Source organism: Balaenoptera musculus, chromosome 1 (genome assembly GCF_009873245.2).
Source record: "Balaenoptera musculus isolate JJ_BM4_2016_0621 chromosome 1, mBalMus1.pri.v3, whole genome shotgun sequence".
Lineage (NCBI taxonomy): Eukaryota > Metazoa > Chordata > Mammalia > Artiodactyla > Balaenopteridae > Balaenoptera > Balaenoptera musculus.
Window position 1 is genome coordinate 116,072,882 of NC_045785.1, and position 18,871 is coordinate 116,091,752.

At 38.3% G+C, this 18,871-nt stretch overlaps 1 pseudogene; it reads right to left on the bottom strand.

Moving 5' to 3' along the window:
- Positions 1-18,078, bottom strand: part of LOC118904374 — a 30,733-nt pseudogene extending 12,655 nt beyond the window's left edge.
- Positions 18,079-18,871: the final 793 nt, after the last annotated feature.

Consider the following 18,871-nt stretch of genomic DNA (forward strand, 5'->3'; position numbering starts at 1 on the left):
ATTCAAGTTGATCCCATCAACCTTTCATCATTTCATCTTTTAACGACTTTTGGCTAAATCAGTTTTTTATTAGGTGATGCAAGCAATGCTTTTCTAATCATGTCATTTCTTCTACGGATTTTTTTTTTTTTTTTTTTTGGTATGAAAGTTTATTTCATCAATTAGGGCAAGAGTGAAAGATATTGAATAGAATTGAGTATAACTGGAATTCAAACTGGGTTCTCTATTTCTGAGTCTAGTGTGCATTCCATTCCAACCAGTGAAAAAAGACTATTCACTTTCGATTGGTTGATGATATGTGACTACAAATAGTCATATTCCAGCAAGCCTATATCTTATAATTAGCAGAGATGTAAGATGGTAGAAATATAGGAGGGGGTTGGAGTGGTGCCTGCAATCATTCAGAAATGATTCTCTAAGCAGGAAAAAATAAAGTTCTAGAAATGAGGGGTAAATGATGGCATCCAGAGGAAAAGAGAGTGACTCACAATTAAAGAATCTGTGCCATTTTTTCATTTTCCTTTCATTCTGGCAACACATTCTGAGTAACACATTTCAAAATAATCCATAAAGCCAAGTACATAGCCATGGATGTGCCATAGAGAGTCAAATTGCTTGTAGTTCCTGAAAGGTCTGTTTGTTCACAAACAGACTGTAAAGGTAGGTCAAAGGAAGACCCCCTTTCTTCAGCTATGTGACATGTGACATGATCAGAATTAGGCAGCACCAGGAATTTCATCTTCTTCTTCATTTATTGACTTTATTATACTGAATTTCAAGTTAATTAAATTTATAGTTAAATATCCTGTGGTTAGAATACAGAAAGAGTATTAGAAGACCCTATCTTGCACATATTTTACATATCTCAATAGGGCTGGTAGGACATCAGTTATAAAAGAAAATATTCTGTGATATAATTACCATAGGAATTCATTGATGAGTATGAAAAAGAGATGCAAAGATTGGTGATTCCCATGAAAGATAAACAATTGGAGATAAAAAGTCATCAAGGATGTCTTCAGTATGCATTTTTTTTTAATCATCTTTATTGGAGTATAATTGCTTTACAATGTTGTGCAAGTTTCTGCTGTAAAACAAAGTGAATCAGTTATATGTATACATATATCCCCATATCCTCTCCCTCTTGTGCCTCCTTCTCACCCTCCCTATCCCACCCCACTAGGTGGTAATAAAGCACGGAGTTGATCTCCCTGTGCTAGGCAGCTGCTTCCCACTAGCTATCTGTTTTATATTTGGTAGTGTATATATGTCCATGTTACTCTTTCACTTTGTCCCAGCTTACCCTTCCCCCTCCCTGTGTCTTCAAGTCCATTCTCTACCTCTGTGTCTTTATTCCTGTCCTGCCCCTAGGTTCATCAGAACCATTTTTTTTTAGATTCCTTATATATGTTTTAGCATACGGTATTTGTTTTTCTCTTTCTGACTTACTTCACTCTGTATGACAGACTCTACGTCTATCCACCTCACTACAAATAACTAAATTTCGTTTCTTTTTATGGCCGAGTAATATTCCATTGTATATATGTGCCACATCTTCTTTATCCATTCATCTGTCGATGGACACTTAGGTTGCTTCCATGTCCTGGCTATTGTAAATAGTGCTATAGTGAACGTTGTGGTACATGTCTTTTTTTGAATGATGGTTTTCTCAGGGTATATGCCCAGTACTGGGATTGCTGGGTTGTATGGTAGTTCTATTTTTAGTTTTTAAAGGAACCTCCATACTATTCTCCAGAGTAGCTGTATCAATTTACATTCCCACCAACAGTGCAAGAGGGTTCCCTTTTCTCCACACCCTCTCTAACATTTATTGTTTGTAGATTTTTTGATGATGGCCATTCTGACTGGTGTGAAGTGATACCTCATTGTGGTTTTGATTTGCATTTCTCTAATGATTAGTGATGTTGAGCATCCTTTCATGTGTTTGTTGGATATCTGCATACCTTCTTTGGAGAAATGTCTATTTAGGTCTTCTGCCCATTTTTGGATTGGGTTGTTTGTTTTTTTGATACTGAGCTGCATGAGCTGCTGGTATATTTTGGAGATTAATCCTTTGTCAGTTGCTTTGTTTGCAAATATTTTCTCCCATTCTGAGGGTTGTCTTTTGGTCTTGTTTATGGTTTCATTTGCTGTGCAAAAGCTTTTAAGTTTCATTAAGTCCCATTGGTTTATTTTTGTTTTATTTCCATTTCTCTAGGAGATGGGTCACAAAGAATCTTGCTGTGATTGATGTCAAAGAGTGTTCTGCCTATGTTTTCCTCTAAGATGTTATAGTGTCTGGTCTTACATGTAGGTCTTTAATCCATTTTGAGTTTATTTTTGTGTATGGTGTTAGGAGGTGTTCTAATTTCATTTTTTTACATGTCCAGGTTTCCCCACACCACTTATTGAACAAGCTGTCTTTTCTCCATTGTGTATTATTGCCTCCTTTGTCAAAGATAAGGTGACCATATGTGCATGAGTTTATCTCTGGGCTTTCTATCCTGTTCCATTGATCAATATTTCTGTTTATGTGTCAGTACCATACTGTCTTGATTACTGTAGCTTTGTAGTACAGTCTGAAGCCAGGGAGCCTCATTCATCCAGCTCTGTTTTTCTTTCTCCAGATTGCTTTGGTTATTCGGCGTTTTTTGTGTTTCCATACAAATTGTAAAATTTTTTGTTCTAGTTCTGTGAAAAATGCCATTGGTAGCTTGATAGGGATTGCACTGAATCTGTAGATTGCTTTGGGTAGTATAATCATTTTCACAATGTTGATTCTTCCAATCCAAGAGCATGGTATATCTCTGCATTTGCTTGTATCATCTTTAAATTCTTTCATCAGTGTCTTACAGTTTTCTGCATACAGGTGTTTTGTCTCCTTAGGAAGGTTTATTCCTAGGTATTTTATTCTTTTTGTTACAATGGTAAACAGGAGTGTTTCCTTAATTTCTCTTTCAGATTTTTCATCATTAGTGTATAGGAATGTAAGAGATTTTTGTGCATTAATTTTGTATCCTGCCACTATACCAAATTCATTGATTAGCTCTAGTAGTTTTCTGGTAGCATCTTTAGGATTCTCTATGTATAGTATCATGTCATCTGCAAATAGTGACAGTTTTACTTCTTCTTTTCTGATTCGGATTCCTTTTATTTATTTATTTTTTCTCTGATTTCCGTGGCTAAAATTTCCAAAACTATGTTGAATAATAGTGGTGAGAGTGGGCAACCTTGTCTTGTTCCTGATCTTAGAGGAAATGGTTTCAGTTTTTCACCATTGAGAACAATGTTGGCTGTGGGTTTGTCATATATGGGCTTTACTATGTTGAAGTAGGTTCCCTCTATGCCCACTTTATGGAGAATTTTTATAATAAATCGTTGTTGGGTTTTGCCTAAAGGTTTTTCTGCATCTATTGAGATGATCATATGGTTTTTCTCCTTCAATTTGTTAATATGGTGTATCACATTGATTGATTTGTGTATATTGAAGAATCCTTGCATTCCTGGGATAAACCCCACTTGATCATGGTGTATGATCCTTTTAATGTGCTGTTGGATTCTGTTTGTTAGTATTTTGTTGAGGATTTTTGCATCTATGTTCATCAGTGATATTGGTCTGTAGTTTTCTTTTTTTGTAATATCTTTGTCTGGCCTTGGTATCAGGGTGATGTTGGCCTCGTAGAATGAGTTTGGGAGTGTTCCTCCTTCTGCTATATTTTGGAAGAATTTGAGAAGGATAGGTGTTAGCTCTTCTCTAAATGTTTGATGGAATTCACCTGTGAAACCACATAGTCCAGGGCTTTTGTTTATTGAAAGATTTTTAATCACAGTTTCAATTTCAGTGTTGTGATTGGTCTGTTCATATTTTTTATTTCTTCTTGGTTCAGTGTTGGAAGTTTGTACTTTTCTAAGAATTTGTCCATTTCTTCCAGGTTGTCCATTTTTTTGGCATATAGTTGTTTGTAGTAGTCTCTCATGATCCTTTGTATTTCTGCTGTGTCAGTTGTTACTTCTTTTTCATTTCTAATTCTGTTTATTTGAGTCTTCTCCCTTTTCTTCTTGATGAGTCTGGCTAAAGTTTTATCAATTTTGTTTATCTTAAAGAAACAGCTTTTAGTTTTATTGATCTTTGCTATTGTTTCCTTCATTTCTTTTTCATTTATTTCTGATCTGATCTTTGTGATTTCTTTCCTTCTGCTAACTTTGGGTTTTTTTTGTTCTTTCTCTGATTGCTTTAGGTGTAAGGTTAGGTTGTTTATTTGAGATGTTTCCTATTTCTTAAGGAAGGATTTTATTGCTATAAACTTCCCTCTTAGAACTGCTTTTGCTGTATCCCATAGGTTTTGGGTCATTGTGTTTTCATTGCCATCTGTTTCTAGGTATTTTTTGATTTCCTCTGTGATTTCTTCAGTGATCTCTTCGTTATTTAGTAGCATATTGTTTAGCCCCCATGTGTTTGTATATTTTACAGATTTTTCCTGTAATTAATATCTAGTCTCATAACGTTGTGCTCATAAAAGATACTTGATATGATGTCAATTTTCTTAAATTTACCGAGGCTTGGTTTGTGACCCAAGATATGATGTATTCTGGAGAACATTCCATGAGCACTCGAGAAGAAAGTATATTCTGTTGTTTTTGGGTGGACTGTCCTATAAATATCAATTAAGTCTATCTGGTCTAATGTGTCTTTTAAAGCTTGTGTTTCCTTATTTATTTTAATTTTGGATAATCTGTCCATTGTTGAAAGTGGGGTTTTAAAGTCCCCTAGTATTATTGTGCTACTGTCAATTTCCCCTTTTATGGCTGTTAGCATTTACCTTATGTGTTGAGGTGTTCCTATGTTGGGTGAATAAATATTTATAATTGTTATATCTTCTTCTTGGATTGATCCCTTGATCATTATGTAGTGTCCTTCTTTGTCTCTTGTAATAGTCTTTATTTTAAAGTCTATTTTGTCTGATATGAGTATTGCTACTCCAGCTTTCTTTTGATTTCCTTTTGCCTGGAATATCTTTTTCCATCCCCTCACTTTCAGTCTTTATGTGTCCTGAGGTCTGAAGCCAGTCTCTTGTAGACAGCATATATACAGGTCCTGTTTTTGTATCTATTTAGCCAGTCTATGTCTTTTGGTTGGAGCATTTAATCCATTTACATTTAAGGTAGTTATCGATATGTATGTTCCTATTACCATTTTCTTAATTGTTTTGGGTTTGTTATTGTAGATCTTTTCCTTCTCTTGTGTTTCCTGCCTAGAGAAGTTCCTTTAGCATTTGTTGTAAAGCTGGTTTGGTGATGCTGAATTCTCTTAGCTTTTGCTTTTCTGTAAAGATTTTAATTTCTCCATTGAATCTGAATGAGATCCTTGCTGGGTAGTGTAGTCTTGGTTGTAGGTTTTTCCCTTTCATCACTTTAAATATGTCCTGCCACTCCCTTCTGGCTTGCAAAGTTTCTGCTGAAAGATCAGCTGTTAACCTTATTGGGTTTCCTTTGTATGTTATTTGTTGCTTTTCCCTTGCTGCTTTTAATATTTTTCTTTGAATTTAATTTTTGATAATTTGATTAATATGTGTCTTGGCATGTTTCTCCTTGGATTTATCATGTATGGGACTTTCTGTGCTTCCTCAACTTGATTGACTATTTCTTTTCCCATGTGAGGGAAGTTTTCAATTATAATCTCTTCAAATATTCTCTCAGACACTTTTTTTCTCTTCATCTGGGACCCCAATAATTTGAATATTGGTACGCTTAATGTCCCAGAGGTCTCCAAGACTGTCCTCAATTCTTTTCATTCTTTTTTCTTTATTCTGCTCTGCAGCAGTTATTTCCACTATTTTATCTTCCAGGTCACTTATCTGTTCTTCTGCCTCCATTATTCTGATATTGATTCCTTTTAGAGTATTTTTAATTTCATTTATTGTGTGGTTCATCATGTTTTGTTTGCTCTTTAGTTCTTCTAGGTCTTTGTTAAATGTTTCTTGTATTTTCTCCATTTTATTTCCAAGATTTTGGATCATATTTACTATCATTACTCTGAATTCTTTTTCAGGTTGACTGCTTATTTCCTCTTCATTTGTTTGGTCTGGTGGGTTTTTACCTTGTTCCTTTATCTGATGCATATTTCTCTGTTTTTTCATTTTATTTAACTTACTGTGTTTGGGGTCTTCTTTTTGCAAGCTGCAGGTTCGTAGTTTCCTTTATTTTTGGTGTCTTCCCCCAATGGGCGAGGTTGGTTCTGTGGCTTGTGTAGGCTTCCTGGTGGAGGGGAGTGGTGTGTGTGTTCTGGTGGGTGGCACTGTAACCTGTCCTTCTGGTGGGCAGGGCCGTGTCCGGTGGTGTGTTTTGGAGTGTCTGTGAACTTAGTATGACTTTAGGCAGCCTCTCTGCTAATGGGTGGGTTTGTGTTCCTGTCTTGCTTGTTGTTTGTCATGGGGCGTCCAGCACTGGAGCTTGCTGGCTGTTGGGTGGAGCTGGGTCTTAGTGTTGAGACGAATATCTCTGGGAGAGCTCTCGCTGATTGATATTACTTGGGGCCAGGAGGTTTCTGGTGGTCCTGTATCCTAGACTCAGCACTCCCACCTCAAAGGCTCAGGCCCAACACCCGGCTGGACCACCAAGACCCTGCCAACCACACAGCTCAGAAGAAAAGGAAGAGAGAAGAAAAACAAAAACAAAAACAAGAAAATGAACAGACAGTACCCTAGGACAAATGGTAAAAGCAAAGCTATACAGACAAAATCACACAAAGAAGCATACACATACACACTCACAAAAAAGAGAAAAAGGAAATATATATAAAAGGAAGAGAGCAAACAAACAAATAAACAAATCCACCAATGATAATAAGCACTAAATACTATACTAAAATAAACATAAAACCAGAAACAAATTAGGTGCAGAAGGCAAACCCTAAGTCTACAGTTGCTCCCAAAGTCCACTGCCTCAATTTTGGGAACATTCATTGCCTATTCAGGTATTCTTCTGATGCAGGGTTTATCAGGTTGATTGTGGGGATTTAATCTGCTGCTCCTGAGGCTGCATGGAGAAATTTCCCTTTCTCTTCTTTGTTCGCACAGCTCCTGGTGTTCAGCTTTGGTTTTGGCCCTGCCTCTGCGTGTAGGTCTCCCTCAGGCATCTGTTCCCTGCCCAGACAGGAGGGGGTTAAAGCAGTGGCTGATTAGGGCTCTCTTGCTCACTCAGGCCAGGGGGAGGGGTATGGTAGTCATAATTGGAATGTGGGGTGAGCCTGAGGTGGCAGAGGCTGGCGTGCATTGCTATAGCCTGAGGTGTGCCAGGTGTTCTCCCAGGAAAGTTGTCTCTGGATCTTGGGACTCCAGCAGTGGCGTGCTGCACAAGCTCCCGGGGGTGTGTGGATAGTGACCTGCACTTGCACACAGGATTCTTGGTGGCAGCAGCAGTAGCCTTAGTGTTTCATGCCCCTCTCTGTGGTCCGAGCTAATAGCCACTGCTCACTGCTGTCTCTGAAGGTCACTTAGGCAGTGCTCTGCCTTCTGTGGGCACACTGGGAAGAAATCCCCTCCCCTTGCACACCCTGAAACAAAGGTCTCTTACCTCTCTGGCAAGTCCAGACTTTTTCCCGGACTCCGTCCTGGCTAACTGTGGCGTACTTGCCCCCTTCAGGCTGTCTTCACACAGCCAACACCAGTCCTTTTCCTGGGGTCTGACCTCCGAAGCCTGAGCCTCAGCTCTCAGCCCCGACCCGTCTGGGCGGTTGAGTAGACAAGCCTCTCAGACTGGTGAGTGCTGGTCAGCACCTATCCTTTGTGCAGGATTTGCTCTGCTTTGCCCTCTGCACCCCTGTTGCTGCACTCTCCTGTGTGGCTCCAAAGCTCCCCCCCTCGCCCCTGTCTCCGCCAGTGAAGGGGCTCCCTAGTGTGTGGAAACTTTTCCTTGTTCACAGCTCCCTCCCAGAGGTACGGGTCCCATCCCTATTCTTTTGTCTCTGTGATTTCTTTTTTATTTTGCCCTACCCAGGGAAGTGGGGATTTTCTTGCCTTTTGGGAAGTCTGAGGTCTTCTGCCAGCGTTCATTAGGTGTTCTGTAAGAGTTCTTCCACATGTAGATGTATTTTTGATTTATTTATGGGGAGGAAGGTGATCTCCACATCTTACTCCTCCGTGACCTTAAAGGTCCCCTTTATCATCTCCCCTTCAAGAGATGATTTTTTAAAGCAATTATCTCTAAGAAAGGAGAGGAAGATTTATCAGGTTGCAACATCACAATAGAAATAATCAATGAGTTAATTGCTCATTTATATCTCTAATACGTATTTACGGAAAATCTAAACATGCTCTGCATCATGCTAAGCACCAGGTAAAGAGCAATCAATCAAACACATATAGTATGTGATGAGGAGCAAGACAAGAAAATATAAAATTCTTATATACTGTGATTCATGCTTTGATAAGAATGGAGTAATATGGGCACAATAAGTAACCTTCTGACATGCACTTTATTTTATTTTTTAAAATTTTAATTGTTTTTTTGCCACACTGTGCTGCTTGTGGGATTTTAGTTCCCCAACCAGGGATTGAACCTGTGTCCTCGACAGTGAAATCCTAGAGTCCTAACCACTGGATCACCAGGGAATTCCCATGACATGCATTTTAATATACTAAATTACTTATATCCACAAGCAAAAGCCACATGGAGGTGACTGGTCTGGAATATTCACCATCAAAAAATGAATGAATTAGCATTTTGAGTTATCTTGTGAGTTTGAATAATGTCTCAGAGACTGGTCAGCTTTAGTGAGTTGACCACTGAGATTTGGGGCTTGCATGGCTGAGACAGACACTGGATGGTGGGAGCTACACCAACGTTTTTCTCATTACCAGATTCACTGGGCTGCTCTTGGTTCTTCTCCTGCTTGATAACTCTGATGCATTCAACAGTGCTAATCACTCTCCATCTCGAAATTTTCTCCAGCCTTGATTTTGTGATACCACTACTATCTCCTGGTGTTTCTACTACAGAGAAGCTTACCAGGGGTGGTCATTTAGCATGTGGTATGCATTTGTCAATCTGTTTTACAGAGGGGATGGTGAATGCCATTTAATCTAGTCAGTCAGTGAACTTGAGGTTGTTAAGAGAGATTCTACTGCACTGTTATTTCAGTATGTGATTAACCTAAATATCTAAATTAACCACCCACTCACTCAATCACATCACTGATTTAACTCTCTGCCTTGTTACTACCTGGTATGTTTTTGTTCATTTCTTTATTCATTTCATTATTGTCTTTCTCTGCCCATTGGATTACTAGTCCTTGAGAGCACTTAGTCTCTCATCCTTTCTTCAGTCCTAAACCTTCAGTCAAAACAAACAAACAGACAAACAAACAAATCCCCATGATTTAGCTCTGTATTTGCCACTCACTGATTAATAGCTCAAATAGAAAACTTGCACAAGCCATGTTCTGGTGTTCAGGTTTCTCAATCTTTAAAATAAAGGAATTTAAATGGATGATTTCTAAAGTCCTTTCCTATTTTATTTTATTTTTAACTTTTTATTTTATATTGGAGTATAATTGATTAACAATGTTGTGATAGTTTCAGGTGTATAGCAAAGTGATTCAGTTATACCTATACATGTATCTATTTTTTTTCAAATTTTTTTCCCGTTTAAATTGTTACCTAGTCCTTCCCTATTTTAAATTTTGATTTTTCTCTACTTTGGGACTTAGGATAAAAACTGATAGGAAACTGAAAATACCTTCTCTCCCCCAAGTCACTTCTAACAAATGTCCCATGGTTATCATCAATCCCACAATCTTTACAGTATTCTGCTTTCAATTCCTTTCTTTCTTTGACTTCCACTTTCAAATCTACCACCACTTCCTGTTACTTACTATATATCCTGAACTATCAACCTAGCAGACCAGAAAGGAGAATGAAGGACTCATCAACCAGGCAGCAGGAGTCACTTCTCTCTGGGAACCACCACAGGGCCACACCATTCCAGTAACTTATCTTATTGAACTCCTACAATCCTAATTGCCAAAAAATGCTCAGGTGTTAGACCTGTAGAAGACCTTAGAATTCATGTAGTCCAATCTTTCCATTTCATAGACACAACTTTTTAAAAATATATTTATTTATTTATTTGTTTGGCTACCCTGGGTCTTAGTTGCGGCTCATAAGACCTTTTAGTTGCAGCATGCATGTGGGATCTAGTTCCCTGACCAGGGATCGAACCCGGGGTCCCCTGCATTGGGAGCGTGGAGTCTTAACTGCTGGACCACCAGGGAAGTCCCAACACAACTGTTTTGAAAGAAGTCTCAACTTGTGCGGTATAAACAGGAAATTGTTTTTTTTTTTTTTTTCTATAACTCCTACTGTGGCCTCATTCCTGTTGGGCAGCAGACTCCCTTAAACCAATTTCATAAATTTTTTTTTTTTTTTGGCCACACCGCACGGCATGTGAGATCTTAGTTCCCCAACCAGGGATCAAACCCGTGCCCCCCTGTAGTGGAAGCATGTAGCATTAACCACTGGACTGCCAGAGAAGTACCTCATAAACTTTAATTACTTTGTGTTATTAAAACTGTCTCGTTAGAGTTATTAAACACAATCCTGTTATTTCCAAAAATTTATATTTTATTTGAAATTCTCTCCAGTCTCCATCACCCCCTATCCTTCTACCTTCCCCCAAGCATAGAGTAGGCTTATGGCTCCAGTGGCTTATATGTGTTGGGAGGTGAAGTGTAGTCACCACATACCCCTTTCTCTTCCCAACATCAGCCACTTCCTTCCTGGGAGGTGAGAAGAGAGAATGGAGAATAAAAAGCAATATCCACAGTGTATTAGCTGTCAACTCCTTGTTTTGTTGTCACTGCTATTCCTGAAATGAATATCACCTTATAAGTGGAGGTACAGTTGTGGTAATTTACACTTTTTGTTGGTTGCCAAGATTTCTTTAGCATTGTTGATTGTTCTTTCTTATTTGTCAGTTAGGTGCTTTTGTAGGAGTACCTCTAGGCTTTTCAGAGGAACCTATGTTCCATTTTTTGCACAGTTCCAGCCTATCCATCTAAGGCTCATTTACTTCAGCTCTGATTGCAGGCAGCCCACTCCACAGTCTCTTCTTATTGGAGTGCCCATCACCCAAAGAGTGACTCTTTGGGGGAAGATAGGCAAGATGGCATGCCCCTACCACTTTCTGTTTTGTTCACCTAACCCGTGGGACATTTGCTTAGCCTTGCCACACAGAATGCTGACGAAATACAAGGTAACTCCTAGCACCCCACCTCTCAGGTTCATCACTTCTTTCTGGACTTTTCCTGTAAGCTCTAGCAGCATTAGATACTCTTCCAGAATAATGCTTCATAAACCTTAAGCAAAAGATGGCCATGAGTTCTCAAGTTGTTGGAGGTGGAGGGAATGATTCGATAATCCCAAATGTTGTGGGAAAGGTGTTGGGGCACCCCACTGAATGCCTTCCTTTCCCATTTTTAAGAACCTAGCTATTCAAACCTCTAAGCTTCAAATCCTGGCTCTATCATTCACTAGTTGTATGATCTCTCTACTTCATGGAAAACAAGAATGCTAAGGGTACCTACTTCATAGGTATTAAATACTTGCGAGTATTAAATGGCATAAAGCACTCTGATATAGAGTAAGTGCTAACAATTATTATTGTTGCTGCTACACATTTATTATTTTTATTGGACCACCAGGGAAGTCCTGACACAACTGTTTTGAAAGAAGTACAATTCTTCTTTCAACTGTTTTGAAAGAAGTACATTACAATTTTTCCTTTATTATTTCTGCCTATGGAAATCAAGATTTTGATAAAGTCAAATGTGGTTACAGGATCTCCCTTTTATGCATCTTTGTACCCTACACAGTACTCAGTATATTGGTATTCATGTAGCAGCTGCTGAACAAGTCAAGAAATACACTACAGTTTCTGTGATACGATGGATGATTCCGAAATGCAAATATTCCACATACTATTGGTAAACCAATATATGTTAATATAATGTGGAAGTGAGTTCATACAAGATTTTTCTGAGAATGTTAATGTTCTTTTATTATGAAGGAATAGTAGCTGAACACTGATCTTACTAGCACAATGGAACTCAGCAAGGAATACGGTACCCTACTCAATAACCATTCACTTTAAGCTTTTCTTCTTGGCTTAGTTTTACTGCATGTCTGTCTTGAGAGTGTTTTTAAATGGTTTTCCCTGGCTTTTGTGCATTTTCTCCTTGTGACCTTCTTCTATCAACCTACCTTTATCTCTGAAGAAGATCAAACCCTATGTCTATTATTGATTTTATTCATTTAATTAGAAATTTAACATATCTTTTTTTAAATAGACTTTATTTTTTGGAACAGTGTTAGATTTACGGAAAAATTGGCAACATAGTACAGAGAGTTCCCATACACCACACACCCAGTTTCCCCTATTAGTAACACCTTACATGAGTATAACATTATCTTTTTAACCATTTAATTTATTTAGTAGAAACGCTAATGTTTTTGTTAGTGCTCTGGTTATAGGTTTTGCATGATCTGCCACAATATTTTTTTCCCAAAAGACTTGTTATTTTTAGTGTGTTTTTTCAGAATGCAAGGACTTTTTAAAATCAATGCATCTGATGTTGTAGCAAAAACACCTGTGTTATGTTCAAGAACTGTTGAGTTGAATGAGTGAAAATCATTTCTCCCTTTTTGCCTATTCAAGGACTTAACTCTTTTAACTATTTAACCTTGTCTTCCCTCATTCTCTGTCTCTGCTTACTGCATTATTCCTACCTGCTAACAAATATGATCTAGCATCTCCTATAAAATACAAACCCTCTCTTGACCCACATCTTCCTATATTACCATCCCACCGCAAAACTCAGAAAACTGTCTACACATGCTATCTCTACTTTCTCACTTCCTATTTACTTTTCTACCTACTTCAACCTGACTTCCACACATACTAATCCACTGAAACTGCCATTGCTAAGGTCCCCAAAATTTCCGTATTGCTAAGTCCAAAGAATAATTTTATTCTCTTATCTTACTTCACCTCTCAATAAGATTAAATATAATCAATGATTTCCACTAGAGCCGTACTCTCTTCAGCTTCAGTGACACAACTCCCTGAGATTCCTCCTACATTACTGGCTGTTTCCTCTAGTCTCTTTTCTAGATCTTCCCCTTCTACCCATCCTCTAAATATTGGAATTCCTTATGGCTCTGTCATGAGACCTTCTCTGTTTTCTAGCTGCTCTTCCTCTCTCTTTAGCTGACCTCATCTTATTCCAATGGTTTTAAACATATGCCAATGACTTACAAATTTATGTTTCTAGTCCAGACATTTATTCTGGTCTCCCAACTCTTGTATCTGCCCATTTAACATAAACACTTAGATATTACAGAGACACTTCAAACTACAACATCTCCAAACTAAAGACTTGATTTTCCTTCCTAAATCTGGAACTTCCTCAGACCTTCCCATGTAATAAATGGTATAACCACCTACCCAGTGATTAGAGCCAGAAACTTAGGAATCATATTTCATGTTTTCCTCACCCTCTAATCTATCAGCAAGTCCTGATAATACTATCTCCAATATACATCTCAAACCAATCAACTTGTCTTTATTTCCACTGCTCCTTCTCTAGGCCAATCTATCATTGCATTTTACTGTCTCCTAACCATCTCCCAATAGCCACTCAAAAAATATTTATCACATGTAGCTACAGTGTGAATATGTATGTATGTGTGTATATAAACATATACATGAAAACCCATCAAATCATTTAAAGTAAGGAAATGCATAAGCATTTGTGTATGTGTGTGTGCATACACATGTGTGTCTGTGTATTCCCTTGCTTGAAACAGTTTGGAGGCTTTTCATTACCCTTCAAGTAAAATCCTGACACTTTACCCTGTTTTACTAGGCCCTCGCCAACTGGCCCCTATATACGTATCTAATCTCATTTTATGCCATAGTCTCCCTTTGTTCCCTACTGTACTTCAGTTCTACTTGTCTTCTCTTAATTCCTAGTGTTCTCTAAAGTCTTTCTTGTTATGGGGACTTTGAATTTCCCACTGCTTGAAATAGTCTTACTCCAGCTTTTTCTTGGTCCCTTCTATCTCATGCTTTAAGTCATTTTTGTTGAAAGGCCTTCCTTAACCATCTTATCTAAAATGTTACTCTTGTGATTCTGTATAGCAACATTATTTACTTTTTGTAAACTTTATTTGTTTACTTGTTTATTGTCTATCTTCTCCAACAGAAACCTTACTCCATGAGGGAAAAGAGCTTGTCTATCTAATTCTCTTTTGTATTATCAGCAAATAACAGAATGCTTAGCCATAAATATTTGTTGAACAAATAAAGAAGTGAATGTATATGATGACTAATGTTCTTGTGCTAAAACAAAATTGTGTTGTGTTGGGTTTAATGGTAGAATGATCAACTATCAGCTCTGTATCTATATTTAAGTCATTCCTATATTTGGCAGTAATAATTCAAGTTCAGGGATTGCCTGTTTGGAAAAGTATATTGTACAAATGATATTAATAGACTTCAAGACTTAAGTTTGTTCACTCTGAGAAATCAGGGCATATAATTAACCAAAACTCTACCAGCAAGCTATGTTCAAATGCTGACTTTAATAATGTAGGCTTTGATAATACTATGTAGTTCTCTTTTTCTCTTAAATATAAGATTAGCACTCTGACATTACTGAAAAATATATAGTGAATTAGTATAAATCCAAGTTAAAAATGGGAAATATTAAAATTAATTTATTTCATATTTATCATTATACTTTCCTTCTAATTAACTGTTGCCCCATGGGTCTTATGAAGAGAGGATTCTCTTCATGTGTATTTCTGCAATGTGACTATGGTATTAGCTGTGATAAAGAGGACTGTTTTGTGTTCTGCAGCTTATTCTGTTGTGGGCCTTATGTTGATTCACTCTTCTCTCCACTTTTCTCTAATTGAACCCATTTTCATGGGTACAACATGACTTAATTTGACAGTCACTTGATGTAATTTTAAATTGTAAAAAAAAAATAGTGCAAACGTAGGTCCTGAGATCAAGTGACAATTTCTGGTTATGAAACGGTCATGTGGATGATCCATAACATAGTTATATTAATTTGTTTAGATTGTCACTAATTAAAAATGTACATATTTTCTTGTTTAAAAAAATTTCAAATCTCTGATTGTGAGAAACACTGGCCTATAGGAATGGTCACTAAAATGTACTAAATTTTCTGACATTGCACCTATTTGCATTATTTAGTCCAATGTTCAAATCACATGTTAGACTATACATTTTAATTTTTGGTCAGACACTCAATATTCATATGTTTTCTTGAACTTCTATGATAATCTTTCTTGTTTTGAAGGAAAGGAAAATTTCACTGGGAACTGTCTATGTTTAAGTCCCCTATTTCACCTTCTGGCCCTTTTCTGTTCTTCAAAATCTAGACCGGTGGTATTCAAATCCTACCAGACCCCATTTTATGGTTTATATTTTCTAACACTTTCTTTGCTATGCTGATAAGAAATTATGAACTCACCTAGCAGAGTTGGAGTTACGGTGAAGCTAATGAAAGTTAAACTTCATGACCCCTCATTTGCATGGGTCCCTCCAAGATCCTGCAAGTGGTCATATATTTTTATAAAATTTGCAAAAGTAAGATGTTTTAGCCACGTTTGGATAAGACCACTGTCTTTTCCCCATCAGACTTCCCTCTGTCATGCTTCCTTTTTAACTGGCAGCATGAGAGTAGCTGCAGAAAGCTTTTGGGATCCAGCAAAGATGAACTTGAGTTAAGGATTTGTTTAGTTCTGGTTTAGTGTAATAGATGTACACGGTTCGCAGTCACTTCCAGGTATGGGAAGGTATTGCAAGTCACCCTGGTGTAGAAATGGCTTCCAAGAAAACGCCACCAAGAGCCAGCTCTCCTGACTTTAGGACACGAAGGTGGAGGGGCAAAGGTCACACTGAAGCGTGAATGCATCCTCCAGTACTCAGCACTGGAAATTTGTGGGCAGTGAAGTAAGACAAGGTTGAAATATCTGGAGTCAGTTCTCCTGGGTTCTTCCCATGTATACACGATATTAAACTTTGTTTGATTTTCTCCTGTTAATTTGTCTCATGTCAATTTAATTCTTAGACCAGCCTGAAGAATCTAGAAGGGTAGAGGAAAGTTTTTTCCTTCCCAACACTCTATAAAAAGTGATATTACAATATAACTGTCTAATGAAGAAGAGATCAGAGTATGTAGTAAAGGTATATAGGAAAAGAAAAGTATTTCTATATTTTATAATGTTCATGTCATTTTCCAGCTTTTACATTTTGCAGTTTGTTGCAGTTTGTTTTCTTTTTCTAAATAAGTAGTCATTCTAATACCTAATATTGTATTCATAATTTTCTATTCAACTTTTTAAGGAAGACACCCCAAATTGTGGAAGTTTCAGGCACCTGAAACTGGATTCATCGCTCCTACCTACACACACATATAGATTTTAAAATCAATATAATTCCCAGTCTTAATATAAAAAAGAAATAAAATGAATTGACTTTACAGTAAGAAAATATATCCATGATGAATATGACAGCTATAAATGTAGCCTAATATGATAGTGAGGTATTGGTGATACTGAAACCAAGGCTGTTACCCCAGAGGCGTTCTCCAGCCCCTCTCTCCAAGAAACCAATTACTCTTATCTAAGTTTCAGGAGGAAGCTGTAAAGAGAAAACCAAGAACTGGTTAGAACCAACTAAGCCCAAGATGGCAGAAGATTTGACTTCCAGTAGTCCTTGAGCCTCATTATATGCTCATTGTAATACATTAGCATATGCTAAATGATACACCCACAGGTGCCATGACAGTTGACAATTGCCATGACAACAACTGGAAAAGCCCATGCAAAGGCTGAACAGGAGTCTTGCATCAGTTCCAGGTGCAAACCACACCCCTGTGCTTGGATAACTCATGAATATTCCTCTCACTCTTTCCGATTTCCCTCCCTTTTACCTCGACCCTCCTATATATTTGGTGTCTCTGCCCGAACTGGATTGAGAAGTTGATTTGCAAAAAGTTCCTGCTTCTTCATTCTTTGGCCATTGAATAAAGTTTGTGCTGTTCCAGCCTCAGCATCAGTTTTCTTTTTTTTTTTTTTTTTAATTTTTATTTATTTATTTATTTATTTATGGCTGTGTTGGGTCTTCGTTTCTGTATGAGGGCTTTCTCTACTTGCGGCAAGTGGGGGCCACTCTTCATTGCAGTGCGCGGGCCTCTCATTATCGCGGCCTCTCTTGTTGCGGAGCACAGGCTCCAGATGCGCAGGCTCAGTAATTGTGGCTCACGGGCCTAGTTGCTCCGCGGCATGTGGGATCTTCCCATACCAGGGCTTGAACCCGTGTCCCCTGCATTGGGAGGCAGACTCTCAACCACTGAGCCACCAGGGAAGCCCAGCATCAGTTTTCTTATTGGCTGCACAAATGCAAGCAGAAAAAGAACCTCCCTGGCTGAGCCAAGGGGTCTTGGCCCAGGCTAGGACCCTGCTGGGGTCTAGCTGACTAATTTGGTAACAATACAATGATCATGAACAGTGTAGCTGTTGGTGATCTGATTTTGGGAAACAGTGAAAAATTCAAGGATGCTGTTCTAGGAAAAGCAAATGTGAGCAGATAGGGTAGGTGTTCCCCAGAGAAAGAGAACCAGGCATGGCTTTCTTGACATAAGAGAAGCCATATCTGGCCTAAGTCATCTTGTGAACTAAGCTTGGCCACAATGCTTGCCCATGAACAGATCTCAGTAATCAGGAAGTAAGGGAATGAAGAAACAAAGGAAAAGTAGTCAAGAAACAATAGTACAGCTATAAAACAGGGTCCTAGCTCCTCCTCAAGGGATATACATGACACTCTGATACAGTCTTTGAGTTCTGCAGGAACTAAGGTCCCCACCAAGGGGGAGGATTGAATGATGATGTTGACCCTTGTGGCTTTAATCAACTAAAGCTTGGACTTTACCTTGACCCCAATTCTATGCTGATTCTCCTCTGCTCGAGCCCCTTCAAGAATATGCATGTAAGGCTTCCCTGGTGGCGCAGTGGTTGAGAATCTGCCTGCCAATGCAGGGGACACGGGTTCGAGCCCTGGTTGGTCTGGGAAGATCCCACATGCCGCGGAGCAGCTGGGCCCGTGAACCACAACTACTGAGCCTGCGCGTCTGGAGCCTGTGCTCCGCAACAAGAGAGGCCACGATAGTGAGAGGCCCGCGCACTGCGATGAAGAGTGGCCCCCGCTTGCCGCAACTAGAGAAAGCCCTCGCACAGAAAAGAAGACCCAACACAGCCATAAATAAATAAATGAATAAATAAATAAAAAATAAAAAAAAGAAAAAAGAAAAAGAATATGCATGTACCCTTAGCTTAAAACTTCCCAATTTTTGCTGTTCCAGGAGACACTGCTTTGGGAAATATCCCCCGTGTTCTCCTTTTTGCTGCAAGTAATAATAAATCCTTCCTTCTCCCAATCTTTTGGCTTGGTTGTATCTTTTGGCTCGACACCCACCAAGAGGCAAAGCCAGTTTTCAAATAACACAAAGACTAATCTTCCCTCAGTGTACACAATAGTTTCTTCCCTGTAAAATCCAGTATATATGAAAAAATGTAAAAATACTTTGCATTATTTGTCAAACAGTCAGATGCAAGGCTCAAATAATTATAAAATATCTGGCTGGACAGTCAAAAGCATTGCAAAGGCAGAACAAGTTCTTTATTATGGAAGCCTGTCCTGGGTATTACAGGACACTGGGCTGCCTTCTAAATGCTAAAAATGTATCCTGCACACCCATTACTGAGACAAGCAACAAGAAACT